We start from the raw sequence: 18,050 nt of genomic DNA on the forward strand, positions 1-18,050 counted from the left end.
CAACCAAAAAAATAATACCAAAAAAATACCAAACCAAAAAAAATATAATAATAAATAAACAAACAAATAAATATAGTAGTATGTATATGTCAGTCCCAAACTCCCAATTTATCCCTTTCCCCCACCTTTCCCCTTTGGTAACTATAAGTTTGTTTTCTAGGTCTGTGAATCTGTTTCTGTTTTGGAAATAAGTTCATTTGTATCATTTTTGTTAGAGTCCACATATAAGCAATATCATATGATATTTGTCTCTGTCTGACTTACTTCACTTAGTATGATAATCTCCAGGTCCAGCCATGTTGCTGCAAATGGCATTGTTTCATTCTTTTTAATGACTGAGTAATATTCCATTGTATATATGTACCACATCTTCTTTATCCATTCATCTGTTGATGGACATTTAGGTTGCTTCCATGTCTTGGCTATTGTAAACAGCACTGCAATGAACATTGGGGTGCAGGTATCCTTTTGAACCATGGTTTTCTCTGGATATATGCCCAGGAGTGGGATTGCTGGATCATATTTAGTTTTTTAAGGAACTTCCATACTGTTCTCCATAGTGCCTGTACCAATTTACATTCCCACCAGCAGTGTAGGAGGGTTCCCTTACTCCACACCATCTCCAGCATTTATCGTTTGTAGACTTTTTGATGATGGCCATTCTGACCGGTGTGAGGTGATATCTCATTGTAGTTTTGATTTACATTTCTCTAGTAATTAGCGATGTTGAGCATCTTGGCATCAATATGTCTTCTTGGAGAAATGTCTATTTAGATCTTCTGCCCATTTTTGGATTGGGTTGTTTGTTTTTTGATATTGAGCTACATGAGCTGTTTGTAAATTTTGGAGATTAATCCCTTGTTGGTCACATCATTTCCAAATATTTTCTCCCATTCTGTGGGTTGTCTTTTCGTTCTGTTTATGGTTTCCTTTGAAGTGCAAGAGCTTTTGAGTTTAATTAGGTCCCATTTGTTTATTTTTGTTTTATTTCCATTACCCTATGGATTGAAAAAGATACTGATACAATTTATGTCAAAGAGTGTTTTGCCTATGTTTTCCTCTAAGAGTTTTTGTTATCCATTCAGCCAGTCTATGTCTTTTGGTTGAAACATTTAATTTTGTTTATATTTAATATAATTATTGATATGTATGTTCGTATTGCCATTTTGCTAATCATTTTAGATTTGTTTTTGTAGGTGTTTTTTCTCCCCTTCCTGTTTTGTTCTCTTCTCTTGTGATTTGATAACTCACTTTAGTGTTGTGTTTGGATTCCTTTTTCTTTTGTGTGTGTGTATCTATTGTAGATTTTTGGTTTGTAGTTACCATGAGGTTTTGATATAGCAGTCTATATATAAACAAGATTGTTTTAAGTGCTGGCCTTTTAATTTCAAATGCATTTCCAATATCCTGCATTTGTACTCTCCTCTTCGCATGACTGCTGGTTTTGATACCATATTTGTGTGTGGATGATTTCCTACCTTTACTCTATGTTTGCCTTTACCAGTGAGCTTTTCCATTAGTAATTTTCTTGTTTCTAGTTGTGGCCTTTTCTTATCCACCTAGAGAAGTTCCTTTAGCATTTGTTGCAATGCTGGTCTTGTGGTGCTGAATTCTTTTAGCTTTTGCTTCTCTGTAAAGCTTTTGATTTCCCCAAATCTGAATGAGAGCCTTGCTGGGTATAAATTTTCATTTTGTTAATTTGGGTTCAAACTTAAAGTTAATATCTTTCAAGTAATGGTGCTATCATGCAGTTAATTAGTTTTCATTACCAGGTTTCTGCTGCTACACATTTTCTAAGCTAATCCTTTGTGTTTCTCCAGACTCAGTCAAAGGATTGCACAGGATAGGGTCAAAAGTAAGCATTGAGACCAGGCTTCCCTCTGGTTTGAGGACCACACGTATATCTTCAGGAAATAGTTGTCCAAACCTAAACTCAAAAGTATTCCTCCCCACACCCCCAAGAAGAGAATGCAACCTCCAGCTGGGTGAAAGAAAGCTGGTACAGGATACTTAACAACATTTCAGAAAAGCAGAGCTCAAATATTCTAAGACTGAGAATTGCCTCAGTTGATGTCTATCTCCTCTATCCACTACCATCACCTCAAGTCACAGACAACACAGTGTGAAGACACAAACTTTCCAGCCCTCAAACCATATAGAGAGGTATAGAGAGGGAAACAAAGTGTAGCAAACTGGTTTCAGAAGTTTACAGAGGGAAAAGAATCCTCATTCAAAGCAAATAGAAAGTATAAAATCTAGATGGAATGTGAACAAAATGAAAACAAAAATTGCAAAACAATTTTATAAACATACTTGCTTTTCCAACAATTCACAGAAAGAAAAGAACATAAACATGGTAGCTAAAGGACACAATTTAGAAGAGCCCTAGGAACAAGGGAATTGCCTACAAATGCTTTCCACCACAAACCATTTTAAGAACATGCATTAAATAAAACAAGAGCTCACATACCCTGTGATGAAAAAAGTAAAAAGCAGGATGAGGTGAAAGAAAATAAGGACAAAACAACATAATTATAAAACTAATAAAAGTAAAACAACAAGGAACAGAGTAGAAATAGCTAAAACTTGATTTACTAACATAGAGCAAAAGTTCGAAGTAATCACAGTAAATACAGATTAAAAAAACCCAAGACTAAAGTAAGTAGAAAGAAGGAAGGTAATGGAGACTAAAGATTATCTAATATAATCACAAATGATGGCCCTCATATAGTAAACCCATCAAATTAAACAAAAATATTCAAGAGAATACCCCTGAAACAAAGGAAAGTGAATCTGCAGAATTAAAAAATACATTGTGTTTCAGAAAACTTCAACATGGAACATTCAATACCGAGACATATCATGACTTACCTACTGAAACTCAAAAGTAAGAAAGAATTCTTTGGGCATTCAGACAAACAATATCAAATTATCTGCAGGGGACGAACTGACCTCAGAATTTAATGTCAGAAAACAGGAACAATGACTAAATTAACGTTAACCAAGAGTGTCTTATCCAAATAAATTGTCATTCCAGTACATAGGCAAAATGGACTTTCCTAAACATGCAAAAAATCAGGAAACACAGCACCCATGAGCCTCTCAAAAAAACTACTTGGTGATATCCTAGGATTTAAGAGACAAATTTAAGAAAAAAAGGAACAGAGAAACCATATAAAGGGCTTTCAGTGAACACCAAATCTATTTAAATATAGACCAGTACAAACTGTTGCACTGCCACTGAAGAGAACATTACTGTTGCAAACATATAAAGATAGTACTATAAAAGTTGGGGAGAGAGGGTGTGAAGATGGGGGACCATGTTATCCCCATCTTTCATAGAAGGGGTCGACTAATGTATGAATTTGAAACACGTGACTCAAACACGCTTAGTGACTTCCAAAATCTCTTCTTAATCTTTTTTTTTTTTTAAGTTTTTTTTGGCTGCACCCCGTGGCATGTGGGATCTTAGTTCCCCGACCAGGGATTGAACCCATGCCTCCTGCATTGGAAGGTGGAGTCTCAACCACTGGACTGCCGGGGAAGTCCCTCTCTTCTTAATCTTAAAGAGATCTTTTAGGAGCTAATATTTCTTATAAAGAAGAAAAAGTTATTGGAAATTCAACAATTCTTTGCACTTAAATTTTGTTTTCTAAGAAATCCAAGTTGTTTTCATCTATGAAATACAAGTAAAACTAAATCAAATACTATTATTTGTTTGATAGTAAAGGAGACTTAACATGAGATGATGTTACACCCGTGGGGTTAGGACGATACAGGTGAATATTAAATACAGTTTATCTCCCCTTTAAAAAATGTACATTTATTTCACTGTGTTCATATCTACTAAGCCAATGGTTTCAAATTATACCTTACACTGGTATATACAATTTGCCAAAACTTATCAAACTGTACACTTAAAATGGGTGTATTTTATTGTATGCAAATTTACCTTGATGAAGTTTATTTAAAAGATTTGTTTAAATTATGCCCTATTGGAGCCTGCATAGAGGAGCAGGGAAGAAATGAAGGTAAAGGTCACTGGGGAAGGCTTTCCCCTCCCCCAGCTCCCACCCATGTCTTTTTTTTTTTTTTTTTGCGGTATGTGGGCCTCTCACTGTTGTGGCCTCTCCCGTTGTGGAGCACAGATTCCGGACGCACAGGCTCAGCGGCCATGGCTCACGGGCCCAGCCACTCCGCGGCATGTGGGATCTTCCCGGACGGGGGCACGAACCCGGGTCCCCTGCATCGGCAGGCGGACTTTCAACCACTGCGCCACCAGGGAAGCCCCCACCCATGTCTTTTTAATTAATCTGGGCAGTTTAGAATTTCTTTCTTTTACACAAAGACTTCAACACAGGGTTCCATAGCTTTAAGGAAGAAAAACAAAGGAACACAACTGTTTTAAAAGTAGCTATCAGTTAACCTGAATATAAACATAAGTTGTGTACAGTTGTAGGTGGTGGGTAGGAGAAATAAGCTAACATAGTAACTCCAGTGAATTAAAGGTAAACATATTTGAAGCAAACATTTCTGGATGAGACACACACTTCCGCTTTCCAGAGTGGCTTCAACCCAGGTCCTTCCTGGGCAGATGGAGGTGGTCTCCAGATGGCCTGTGGTGCTTTTGCATGTGTGATTGGGCCTCACCGGGTCTTCGACAACCACTCCCTACAACTCGGCCTCTATGGCTTCCCCCAGCCCTGATCAAATTACCAGCAGGCCCACGCCAGGGAGCGGCTGGCCAGGGTCCTGCTCTCACAAAACGTTTGCAGTTTCCCTAACAATTTTTCCCCTCATCCTTGCAATGTTTTGGCAGCTGCGGGACCTCTTTTGCTCCTCCCTTTCAACTTGCCTAATGCTTCGAGCAGCAGGGGAGACCCAAAATCCTGCAGAACCTCCCGGAATGCAAAGCATTTGCAATGAGTCACAGCTGCAGAGGTGCCAGCAAGGGTTGTTCCAGACTGAGAGAGGGAACGAGGGAGGAGGGGTCGGTGGCAGCAACTGCAGAGCTTGTGTCAAAGGCTAGACCGGGAAAGAGGAGCGGCAGCACTGGCTGAAATGAAGAAAGAAAACAACCAGGGAAAAGCTGTGTAGGGACCACTCCTCTGAAGCCTCCTCGCCTGCTCTGCATGGAGCTGTGGGCTCTTAACAGACACATCCTCTAAGCCCCAAACATTTTCACAGGAAAAACAACCTGGAATATAGAGGATTGCAAGTTAGCTGGAGGAAAATGATCCTGACAGTTCTCTAACCAGCAACCAGAAAGGGCTGAGCCCACTGAGCTTTGCAGTACTCTATTTTAAGAAGCTCTTTAAAAATGCAGTAGGCGTGCTCTCCTTTAATGCCAACAGAGGGGGCATTCACTGGCTCTTTCTTCCTGCCTGAAAGCACTCCTCCCTTTTAAGTCCTGGAGAGAGCCTTTGGTGTCAAAACACTACCCTCTTTTAAGTGTTTTTATTGATAATTATGAATAGAGAATACATTCGTAATATCCATGCAAAATATTTGAAAAACTGTAAAATAAGAAGTAAATGCCCCTCTCACTTGTGTTCACCCCAGTCACCTAGTTCTCCATCCTGGAAGCAAGCACTGTTATTTGTTTTTTGCATATTTTTCGAGAAGTGTTTTTTGCATGTACAAGCATGTCTGGTATATGTACGTTTTTGTACAAAGAGTATATGTTACACAATGTTCCATTCTTTGTTTTTAATAAACTTAGAAAACTGTTTCATATCAGTACAAATAGAACTCCCCTGTTCATTTGTTGATTTTTAACTAGATATTTAAACAATAGCCTGTTAATACGCATGTTGGTTATTTTCAATCTTTCCCTATTCCAAACTGTGCTTCATTGAATATCTTTGAACATATATCATGTGCAGGTATACATGTAGGTCAGATTTCTAGAGGTGGGATGTCGCATTTTGACATTTTGATAGATATTTTGTCAAATTTCCCTCCATAGAGATTATACAAATGTATATGCACATCCATGAGAGTTTCCCCTATTCAACTTTTTTACGTTTGCCAATTGATAAGTTAAAAAATGGTATCTCGTTGTAATTTTAATTTAGTTTCTTCTTTAACAAATGAGGCTGAGCATCTTTACCTATGTTTGAAAGCTGCTGGCATTTTCTGTTCTGTGAACTATGTTCTCTGCCCATTCTCTATGGCATCATTTGTTCTGATTCACTGGACTCTGTATGTTAAGGAAAATAGTCCTTTGTCAATGTATATACAGGACAATTTTTTTCCACTTGATTTTTCTCTTCCCTTTGTACTTACATTGTTTATTTCATACTGAACTCTCTTTAGTTTTATGTTGTTGAAGTTATCTTTTTATTCTTGGCATCCAGAAAGTTTAGCATTTAGATTGTATGTCCCCTGAAATGACAAAATTTCCCCCCATATCATTTCCTTGAAGATTTGTTATTCTATATTTAGCATTTTAATCTGATCCAGCTGGGATTTATTGTAGTGGCAGGATAAGTAGGCCTCCATCTATAACTTCCTCAGGTGCCTATCCAGTTGTTCCAACACCATTTACTGAATAATCCAATCCTCACCCATGCTACCTTTATCAGAAACTAAGTTTCCATATAAATTTGTGCAGTTTTTATTGCTACATAAAAAATCACGAGAAATTTAGGAACAAAATAACACACATTTATTACCACACAGTTTCTGTGGGTCAGAAATCCAGGCACACATTTACCTGGGTCTTCTGCTTCAGGGTCTCTCACAAAGCTGCAAAGTGTCAGCCAGGGCTGGGGTCTCATCTGAGGCTGGCCTGAGGAAGGATTTGCTTCCAAGCTCACGTGGCTGTTGGCAGGATTCAGTTCATTGAGGGGATGTCACATTGAGGGCCTCAGCTTCTTGCTGGCTGGCTGGAGGAGGCCACTCTAAGTTTCTTGCCACGTGGGCCTCTCCTATGGCAGGAATCTTCATCAGTGCCAGCAAGGGGCAATGTCAGCAGAGTCCACTAGCAAGGTGGACGTACAATATACAGAAGCCACATTCCATCAGCCATGCCGTAACCTGTTGGTTAGAAGAAAGCCACAGGCCCCACTCACATGCAAGGGGAGAGGATTACACAAGGGATTCATTGGGTGCCAACCTAGAGTCTGTCTGCTTCTGGGCCCCAGTGATTGGTGTCCCTCCCACATGCAAAATGCACCCACCTTTTAAAGTTCTCTAGAAGTCTCATCGCATTACAGCATCACTTTGAGGTCCAGAATCTCAACATCTAAATCAGTCCCAGGTGGGGCTGAAGCACCTCAGGTGTGGTTCATTAAGTCCAGCCCCCAGAGCACAATTCCTCTGCCTGTGAACCTGTGAGACTAATGAGACAAGTCATCTGCCCAAATACCCGACATACAGAGGTGGGATGGCAAAGGATGACAGCCAGAGCCACTCCCATTCAGAAAGGGAGAAAACTGGGGTGTGCAAAGGAGTCACTGTCCATAGCAACTCACAGGTTTGGGTTTGTTCAAAATTTCCATAGCTCAACAGCAATATTCTATTTCGTGCATTTGTTTTTTCCTGCTCTTTTCTTTATAAATACATATCGTTTATTTTTTATTACTCCTCTTTTAGTCACCGCCTTCATCATTATCACTTACATCGTGCTTACTAATTCCAAGTACTTTTCTAAGTGCTTTACACATATTAACTTATTTAACCCTTATTTAACAGCCCGATGAGGGTGAGTACTATTGTTACCCTTATTTTACCTAAGAGCAGAATGAAGTACCGAGAGGTTAAATAACTTTCCGAGAGCGTGCAGGTAGTAAGTGGCAGAGTCAGACATAAGATGAGTATTCCTGGAAGAATAATTTATAGGAGGTTTGAGTGAAGGAGGAACTGAACCGGTGTTGCCAGCTGGCAAAAATTCTTCCCTGTTCCTTGTAACACAAAGTTGTACGTGTGCGCGCATGTGTGTGTGCGTGTGTGTGATGCTTTAGCCCTTTCTGATCCCCAGTCAGTACCGATCAACAGCTGCGGGACTATTCACAATTTATAGGTATTTTTTTCCTACCTTATTTCACTGACAGGCTGTTTCCAGCAAATACAGCAAGGGTATGTGTTTCTTCTTTTACCCCTCCCAACCCTGCCACTCCTCAGTGCCACCTGGGCACTCCTGCAGCTGCCTAAGCCAGCCTGTTTGCATCCCTCTCTGACAAGGGAGTGTGGAATTCTCCCTCGTGGCGTAGGCACGCCACACGGAGGAATCTGTCTGGGATCCACACTAAAGGGCCTCTGCCTGGCACCTGCACCAGCCCTCACTGATCCTCACTGCATCTGGCATCACTTCTTCTTTGATCAGGGCTTGTAGTTTCACTTTGGTTGCCCATTCAGTACCATTCCCCTTTTCTCTCCTTCTAATAAAACCCCAACTTTTTTCAAGCATCCAACATGCCCACACACAGCCCAGGAGATTGGGGTGAAGATGGCTCCATCCCTCGATTCTCAGTCAAGAAATGGGCTGTGGTTGACCTAAACCGATTTCAGTAATTCTTCCCCCTTCTTCACCTGTGTTTGGTTCAGTGGCCGAGGTTTGAGCCAAATAGCACGTGGCAATCCCTTTGGTGACAGTTATTGATCCAGAGGCAGGCATGTGAACTAAGTTGGCCCATCAGGACTTTTATGACTTTCTCACCTAGAGGATGTGAACAAGAGATCAGGTAGCCCAAATTGCTATGGGCAGCCACAAGAGGAACACAAGGGGAACCAGCCTTCAGATGAATCCTATGGACAACAGCAAAAAGAGTCAGAAAAAATCTGGGTGACTGATGATATTGTCCAGCCTGACATATCTTTGGAGTTCCTGTTATATGACTTAATAAATTTCCCTATTTTTTAAGCCAGTCTGAGTCAGACTTTCTGCTACTTGCAGTCAAAAGCTTCCTAATTAGTACAGAATTAAAGAAGTTGCCTAGTTTGGTCAAACATATATCTTGTATTTTTATTGTTTTAGCCTTTTCACTTATTTTTGAGGATGTTCAAAACTAACTGGAGTTCAATTACCTTCATGAGCTGTACTAGTTCAATCAGAATTTTAAACTATCGAAATGTATGATCAGCTTCAAAACACAGAGCAGCAAAGGAAGCTCAGCTTTGCAGTAATTGTCATACTCAAGGAAGCAGGGGGCATCCCACAGCATTACACGTGTACAGGCCTCCTTAGACTTCCCACTTCCCACTGTATTTTTCTCTCTATATGCCAGTCACCCGCACTGGGGGGTGTGGGGTGCTTGAGGCAGAGATTGGGTTCTCCTTGTCCATGTCTTTGTATAGGACCTGCAACTTAAGAATGAGTGCCAGGCACAAAAACTCCAATGTTCATTTCCAAATCTCAGAGTAATTCCAAAAGCCCCGTAGGATGCCCCAGGTATAAAAACTGAAATCAGAATAGCACTCTGAGTATATAAGGGGAGGTGCTGAATAAGTAAAGACTTCTCTGAATTTTCAGAACCTGTAACTATGGTGGAGTGCAGGAGGAAATGTTACATCAGGGTTTTTCTTCCTCAATTACTCATTGTGTTGTTTGTGCTAAATTTGTTGTATATTGTGTCTGAGTGGTCCTTACTACTCTTCTTCTCCCAGAGAAAAGGAGAGAGTTTTTGTACTTCAAGCCCAGCACGGAGGATTGATCTAAGTGAGTGTGGGGGAGGATGGGATAAGGCTGAGCTTAGAACTAGGCATTTCGGGGCTTCCCTGGTGGCACAGTGGTTAAGAATCCACCTGCCAATGCAGGGGACACGGGTTTGAGCCCTGGTCCAGGAAGATCCCACGTGCTGTGGAGCAACTGAGCCTTGGCACCACAACTACTGAGCCTGAGCTCTAGAGCCTGTGAGCCACAACTACTGAGCCCATGCACAACTACTGGGCCCACGAGCCACAACTACTGAGCCCGCAAGCCACAACTACTGAGCCCATGCACAACTACTGGGCCCGCGAGCCACAACTACTGAAGCCCGCACACCTAGAGCCCGTGCTCCACAACAAGAGAAGCCACCGCAATGAGAAGCCCACGCACCGCAACGAAGAGTAGCCCCCGCTCACTGCGACTAGAGAAAGCCCGTGCACAGCAAAGAAGACCCAGCGCAGCCAAAAATAGATAAGTTTATAAAAAAAAAGAACTAGGCATTTCCCCAAACTTGGGTAGCTGGGAAAGGGTAGCTTTTACAGGTTTCCAGGAAGTGAGAGGAATGGGACTCCATTTGCACAGTGTCTCAGGTAAGGGATTGAGGAAATTGCCTGTGTCTCTGGGAGTGAGTTTACCCATCAGCAGAGTGGACAACTCTGAAGAGCTATCAGGTTGGCTCAGATAAAATTGTCTTAATGGGTGACCCTGGAGGCCCAGCACTCAACAGCTGCCACGGTGAGCAGAAAGGGCAACCTCAACAATGTCAAGAAAATCTTGTTTCCACTCATGGTTTGTGCATTTTAAGAAGTCCTTTCCCACGCATAGGTCACAAGTATATATATATGTTTTTCTATTAGCTTCATGATAGCTTTGAACATATGTCTTTAACCCTTTTGGAGCCAACATTTGTTTATGTAATTGATAGGGATTTGGTTTAATTTTTCTCAATATAGTGAGCCAGTTTTCCTATCTAGTAAACAGTCCATCCTTTCCCAGACTTATATGTGGGGACCAAGTTCCAATCTAAACACAGTTCTATCTCTGAGTTCTGTCATTCTGTTCCAGTTGTCCATTTTGTCTGTTCTTGAACCAGTACCATAACGTTTGAATCATATAGCTTAGTAGTATTCTTAAATACTCTTTGCCTTTCTTTCTCAAGGTAGACTTAGCTAAATCATGGACTTGTGTTTCCAAATAAATTTTAGGATAAATTTTCAGTGTTTCTCAAAAAACAAGCCAACCCTGCCATTTTGACAGAGATTGAATTTAATTTATAGATTAATTTGGAGAGAATCTGCATTTTCATATTATGCCATTCTGTGCATGAGTGTGGAATACCTCTTCATTTATTCGGATCTTTTATGTCCTTTAATAGAGTTTAAAATTTTTTCTTACAGAGCTCTAGTGTATTCTTTGTTAATTCCTAGATATTCTAATAGTCTGTTGCTGCTGTGAAATACGTCTTATTTTTCTATTATGTATTTTCTAGTTTATTATTGCTAGTGTAAAGAAATGCTATTGATTTTTGTCTCATCAATTATTTATACCTTACTTGGGACAGGTTCCATAGATTTTTCCCTGGGAGAGATTTTAGTAGGTAAAAGGGGAAAGGAAAAAGAACATGAAGATACATGTGAGGACAAGAGGCTCTGCAAGAAGCCAAAAGGACAGGCTGCCAGATGCTTTGGAAACCAATTTTATTACTTCATCTTTTTCCCTAAACTTTCATAAAATTATCCTAATTCTAGCAAAGAGGGCAGCCTCTTCAGAAATGTTTCTGCCATTCTTTCCTCCATGACTGGTTCCACCATCAGAATCTATCTGGAGTCCAGTCCCCTCTCAGCACTGTCACCACTACCTCTATATCCCAGGTCCTCTCCTCTAATCCAAGCAGTCACCTATGACAGTAGGCTTCCAGTTGGTCTCCCACATTCTACACTCCCCTGTACAGTCTGTCCCGTCAAGCCTGTCCTTTCATCATGTCACTCAGCTACTCAAAACTCTGCACTCTGGATCCTTACCTCATTCAGCTTAGAAGCCAGAGTGTTACTGTTGCTCTCCATGGGAGCTGGCTCCCTGTTTGCTCTCTGACCTCATCACCTACCATGCTCCCTCCTGTTCACTTTGTTCCAGCCACGTTCCAACTCGGCAAGCAAGCTGCAGCCTTGGGGCCTTAATGAATTATACTTTTCTGCATAACAAATTATCCCAACGCTTAGCATCTTGAAATAACAAAGCTTTATTATTTCTCAGTTTTTGAGGGTCAGAAAGCCAGTGGGGGGGGGGGTTCTGAATCAAGGTCTCTGATAAGGTTGCTGTCAAGCTTTTGTCTGTGGCTCCAGTGTCATCTGAAAGCTCAACTGGGGGAGGGGCTACTTCTAAGCTCATTCACGAGGTTGTTGGCAAGCCTCAGGTCCTCGTGGATTTGGGGACTGAGGGCTTCCTTTCCTCCCTGACTGCTGGCCAGACACAGCCCTCAATTTCTTGCTGCGTGAGCCTCTCTGTAGAGCAGAGGGCAGCTCTCCTGGCAGCTTGCTTCCCCAGGGAGAGTGATCTGAGAGAAAATGAGCACCCAGAGTGGAAGCTGTAATCTTTTTAAAACCTAATCTCAGAAGTAACGTATCATCAGTTTTACCATATTCTGTTTATTTCAAATTCAGCATACACTCCAGGAGAGGGGAGTCAAGCTCTACCTCTTAAAGAGCACCAAGCATTCATGGACATATTTTTTGTAACCATCACAAGAACTTTGCACCCATTACATCTGCTGTGGCTGGGGGGGTGGGGGGGTGTCACTGAAATGCTGACTCCTTCTCTCATTCAGGTCTCTGCTCATCATAGAGGCTTCCTATGACCTTCCTGTCTAAAACAGCATAATTCCCTGTTCCCTTCTTCTGTTTATTTTTCATAGCCCTCATCATCTGACACGTTAGGTTTTATTTGTTTATAATTTGTCTTCCCACTAGAATATTAGCTTGATAAGTGTAGGAACTTTGCTTTGCTTGCTGTTAAATCCCCAGTACTCTAGAATTATGACTGGCATATAGTAAGCATTCAGTAAATACTTGTAGGGAGAGAGGAGAAAGGGGAGAAGGGAATCCCAGAAAAGGGTTCCCTGTCTTTAATGTCTTCCAGATGGAGACCTGGTTCATGTCTTGAGTCAACTATCCATCCAACCCAGCCCCTTGGGTCTAGAGGAATCCCAGGTGCCGGATGGCAGGTCAGAAAGGAACCAGTGGCTTATCTACCCATGGGAATTTGTAATAGGTTAAATTATGTCACAAAAAAAGATATGTCCGAGTACTAATCCCTACTACCTGTGAATGTGACCTTATTTGACAATAAGGTCTCTCCAGATGCAATTACATTAAAGATCTCAAGATGAGATCATCCTGGAGTTAGGGTGGGCCCTAAATTCAACGGCTGGTGTCCTTATAAGAGGAAAGGGAGATCTGAAGCACAAAGACACAGGGAGAAGAAGGCCAAGTGAAGACAGAGGCAGAGACTGTATTTATGCTGCCGTAAGCCAAGGAACGCCCGAAGCCACCAGAAGCCAGAAGGAGAAAGGCAGGATTTTCCCTTTGGTCCTTCAGAGGGAGCGCAGCCCTGCCAACACCTTCATTGCAGACTTCTCGAGCCTCCACAACCATGGGAGAATACATTTCTATTGGTTAATGCCACCCAGTTTGTGGTCATTTGTTAGGGCAGCCCTAGGAAACTAATACAGGATTTAAGCACTTCTCTGAGACCCTCTTCCTTGGGCCTCTGATTATAAGTGATTAAGAAGAATCATCTCCAAGACTTACATAAAAATGTATGACTCAGATCATTTTTCATAACTTACATGCCAAATAAAAACCCTTTAAAATCATATTGCCAACTACATATATAACTTTTTAAAAACAACTCGCTTATTATATATGCTTAGAATTCTAACTTCGGGATATATAAGAAATGGTATCATTTGTTGCCTCTACTGAAGGAGACATTTTGAAGTATATACCCTTTTGTGCTACTTGAGGTTTTATCTTGCACCTTCCTTTCCCTAACATACAAACGCACCGTTAAGAAAAAAATAGCATAGTATTCCTATTGCTTCTATAAACTAGGATGTAGTTTTCACAGAGTTATGTAAGAGTACCTTTTAGCCAACAATTGCTTAATCAAAAACAAACAACTATCAAACTATTCATTTGTTTACATAAAAAACAGCGATCGAGGGCTTCCCTGGTGGCTCAGTGGTTGACAGTCGGCTTGCCGGTGCAGGGGACGCGGGTTCGTGTCCCAGTCCGGGAGGATTCTGCATGCCGCGGAGCGGCTGGGCCCATGAGCCATGGCCGCTGAGCCTGCGCGTCCGGAGCCTGTGCTCCGCAACGGGAGAGGCCACAACGGCGAGAGGCCCGCGTACCGCAAAAAAAAACAAACAAAAAAAAACAGCGATAGAATCAGGGTGGTTATGGGGGGCGGTGGAGAGGAGGGAGAATCGGGAGGTGTTGGCCGAAGGGTACATAGTTTCAGTTACGCAAGATGAGTAAGTTCTAGAAAATCCACTCTACACTATAGTACATATAGTTAATAATACTGTTCTGCATATTCCAAAACTTGTTAAGAATGTAGATCTTGTATTAAATGTTCTTATCACAAAAAAGAGGGGAGGAGGAGATGTTTAGAGGTGATAGTTATGTTTATGGCAATGTTTATTGTGGTATTCATGTATTCATGGCCGTATACTTACTTTCAAACTCATCCAGGTAAATATGTACAGCTTTCTTTGTATATCAAGCATACTGAATTTAAAAATATTGTTTAAAAGGACACTGATGTTACTAATACCAGTTGTGAGATTTTGGTGCTTTGTTACATTGCCGCTGCCTGAAATCTGTTGGCAAGTCAAATTTGTCTTCCTCCACTTATTTAATTTCTTTGTTGTAGCTTTGGACTGTTCGGGTATGTTTACACCTTCCACAATACGGTTAGATAAAAGTGAGGGCACGCTGGATGATTGTTACCACTGGATTCTCTTAAAAGAAAAAAAGTAACCCCAGCCATTTTTTGTTTTGGGTGGTTTTTTTTTCCATACAGAGAGCTGAGACAGGCTTATGCGTTAAATTTAAGGATAGTGATCATTGTGTCTGTCCATAAGTAAGCATTTTGGGAGATCCAAAATAAAACTGCAGTCATTGATATTCATTTCTTCTTTCTTTCATTCAAATGTATTGCCTGCATGTGCCTTGTAATGTGTTAGAGGCTAAGGACAAAAGCAATGAGGCAGGGAATCTGCTCTCAAGATGGTGACAGACTTGTAGCTGAGTATGCATGATTCACTACGATGGGTACAGTAATAGCACACAGCAGCCCACATGAAAGGAGTGAATTGCCATGCCAGGGACCCGCGAGGAGCTTAAAGAGGAGACCTCAGACAGTAAAAGTCATAGAGATGATTAATTTTGTTAATGGCTCCAGGATGGACTATATTACTCTACTATAATTGTAATACCAGGCCATCTGAACAGAATTGTTTATTTGTCTTATATTATGAATGTCTGTGATTCTTTTTTTTTTTTTTTTTTTAAACGCTTCACGAATTTTTGTGTCATCCTTGCGCAGGGGCCACGCTAATCTTCTCTGTGTCGTTCCAATTCTGGTGTATGTGCTGCCGAAGTGAGCACTGAATGTCTGTGATTCTTGGCAGTGTATATTCCTGATGTGCTCTTAGCAAATTTCAAGAACTTCACTGGGCTCAATCACATACGTCATGGGAGGATGATGACCATCAAACAAGAGGTATAAATTGGAAGCAGAGAGAGAATTCTCTGTAAGGAAAATAAAATGAAGGAGCTATACATTTTGCAATTAAAATTTGACATTGTTGGCTAATTCAGAACTGTAGTGATTTGGTCCATGCACTGCACTACACTTTACAATTCTCACTGTTAGGAGCTAGACAGAAACTTTATAAAACTGTTTTGAATAGTGTGGTTCTATCAAAAGTTTAGTCTTGATTTTAGAATTAGAAAATTTTTTTTAATTTTTTTCAATTAAAAAATATTTTAGTACAAACCAGTTCTGCAAAAGGACATCATTTCCATTCTATGGCAGAGAAGCTAACTGCTTCTCCTCTTCTTCTTGGGTACGTGGCTAGACCACATGGCCCAGCTCCCCTCTTGCCGACAGGAGTAGCCCTGTGACTGAGTCCCAGTCAGTGGGAGGAGTTAAACTGGTGTGTGCCACTGCCAGGCCTGATCCGCGAAAAACCCGTGCTGACCCTTCTTGCTCTTTGCCCCTTGCAGCTGTCTGGAAGGCAGATGACCCCAGGACCACCTTGGAAGCCACCCGTTAAAGACAGCAGAGCCTCTATCAGCTCGGCTGCCCAAATGATACACAAGGAGGAGCCCCACTGACCCACGCAGTTTACCCAGTCCTGTTCTGTGAACAAGAAATAACTCTATGGTATTTCAGACATGATATATTTTAGGGTCAGTCTGTTGCAGTAGTTAGCCTTTTCTAAGTCATACACTTGCCTAGCAAAATTCTTCCCTCTTACTTTTTTGGGGGAGGGAGGAGACACACAAGAAGGGACAAGTTAAGGGAAATTTAATTATAATGTTTGTGCGGAGCCTCTGTCATTTGCCCCTTTAAACCCATGCTCCATCCTTCCGTACCCTGCTTTCAGTCCCTGAAGACTGACTTCCATCTCTGGGCCTCTCGGCCCTCTGAGTGCCTGGGAGATGAGTGGGAGCGAGGGTAGGGAGGTCAGGATATTTCTGGCCCTGGTTTGCTCCCTGTGAGGTCCTATCCGAAGTTCATTACTCCTCTCAATCTGGCTGTTTCACATGACTGTCTCACTGCTTCCGGATTCAAGTAGCAGTTCCCTGCCCGCGTCCACGTGGGCTTTGCATTGGTCATCCCAGCTTAGTCAGCTTCGGCTGCCGCAACAAAGTACCATAGACTGGGTGGCTTCAACAACAGACATTTATTTCTCATAGTCTAGAAGCTGGGAAGTCTGAGATCAGGGTGCCAGCATGGTGAGCTTCTGGTGAAAGCCAACTTCCTGGCTTGCAGACACCTGCCTACTTGCCTTATCCTCCTCACATGGTGAGGAAAGAGAGAGAGAGAGAGAGAGAGAGAGAAACTCTCTGGTCCCTTCTCATAAAACCAGTAATCCCATCATGGGGACCCCACCTGCATAACCTCATCTAAACCTAATTACCTCCCAAAGGCCTAATTACCTCTTTGATGCCATCACACTGGGAGGTTAAGGGCTGCAGAGGGGTAGGGAGGTCACAAACATTTAGTCCATAACAGGCCTAGGCATGTGTTGTCAGCCACACTGCTATGAGACCCAGGTCAGCATGGCATCCCTTGCCCACACCTAGCCTACACCCACACCTGTGTGTTGTCCCTCTGTAAATAAACCCTCCTAGAATCATCCTTTGAATGTGCCATCTGTTTCCTGTTAGCACTCTGACTGAGACCATATTGCTTTGTTTTAACTCTCAAAAATGATAGTAGCATGGGCTTCCCTGGTGGCGCAGTGGTTGAGAGCTCGCCTGCTGATGCAGGGGACACAGGTTCGTGCCCCGGTCCGGGAGGATCCCACGTGCCGCGGAACGGCTGGGCCCGTGAGCCATGGCCGCTGAGCCTGCGCGTCCGGAGCCTGTGCTCCGCAACGGGAGAGGCCACAACAGTGAGAGGCCCGTGTACCACAAAAAATGATAGGAGCAAATACTGTACATATTACCAGAACCTAGTAAGGCAATTGTACCTTTTAGGACAACAACCATCACAAGCAGTAATTCCCAGGCAAAGTATTCCATCTCCGTCTTTAGTGGCAGCGGAACTCTCTCCACAACCCAAACCTAATATGTCAGTCCCCTTAGCCTTTACTCCAGAATCTGAACCTTAGCCCAGCATTCAAAGCCCTTCAAAATCTGGTCTCTGTCTCCTCTCCAGCATTATCATCGCCATTTCCTTCCCTCTCACCCCCTGCCCCCATACCATGAGCTGGGAGAATCGTTCCTCTGTGATTCTGCACCTCACAAGCTCTCTCTCTGAATCCCCTCCCATCTTCCTCTTCACTTAACTCCTGGTAGTCTTTTAGAACTCAGCTCACCTCTCTCCTGCTGGGGCAATCCTGACACCTACACCCACACCTCTCCCCATCCGCACACGTGCATGTCTTCCTAGGCTGGAGGATACGCCTCTCATGCTGTCTCACACCACTTTACTTTCCTGCCCCCTGACTCCTGGATCATGATTCTTTTAAGGACTAGAGTTGACTGTTATTAATGTCTATATGCCCATAGTAGGTACTTCATGTTTGTTGAATGCATGTCTCCAATGGTTTTAGGCTTTTGTTAAAAACTTGCATGTGAACTGGACTTCCTGCAGAAGACCT

At 42.2% G+C, this 18,050-nt stretch overlaps 1 non-coding gene across 1 annotated transcript; it reads right to left on the reverse strand.

Moving 5' to 3' along the window:
• Positions 1-15,214: 15,214 nt before the first annotated feature.
• LOC136119486 (U6 spliceosomal RNA) lies at positions 15,215-15,321 on the reverse strand. The gene has a single exon (XR_010655487.1). It is a non-coding gene; the product is annotated as a U6 spliceosomal RNA (small nuclear RNA).
• Between the last annotated feature and the right edge of the window lie 2,729 nt (positions 15,322-18,050).

The sequence above is a fragment of the Phocoena phocoena genome, chromosome 2 (genome assembly GCF_963924675.1).
Source record: "Phocoena phocoena chromosome 2, mPhoPho1.1, whole genome shotgun sequence".
NCBI lineage: Eukaryota > Metazoa > Chordata > Mammalia > Artiodactyla > Phocoenidae > Phocoena > Phocoena phocoena.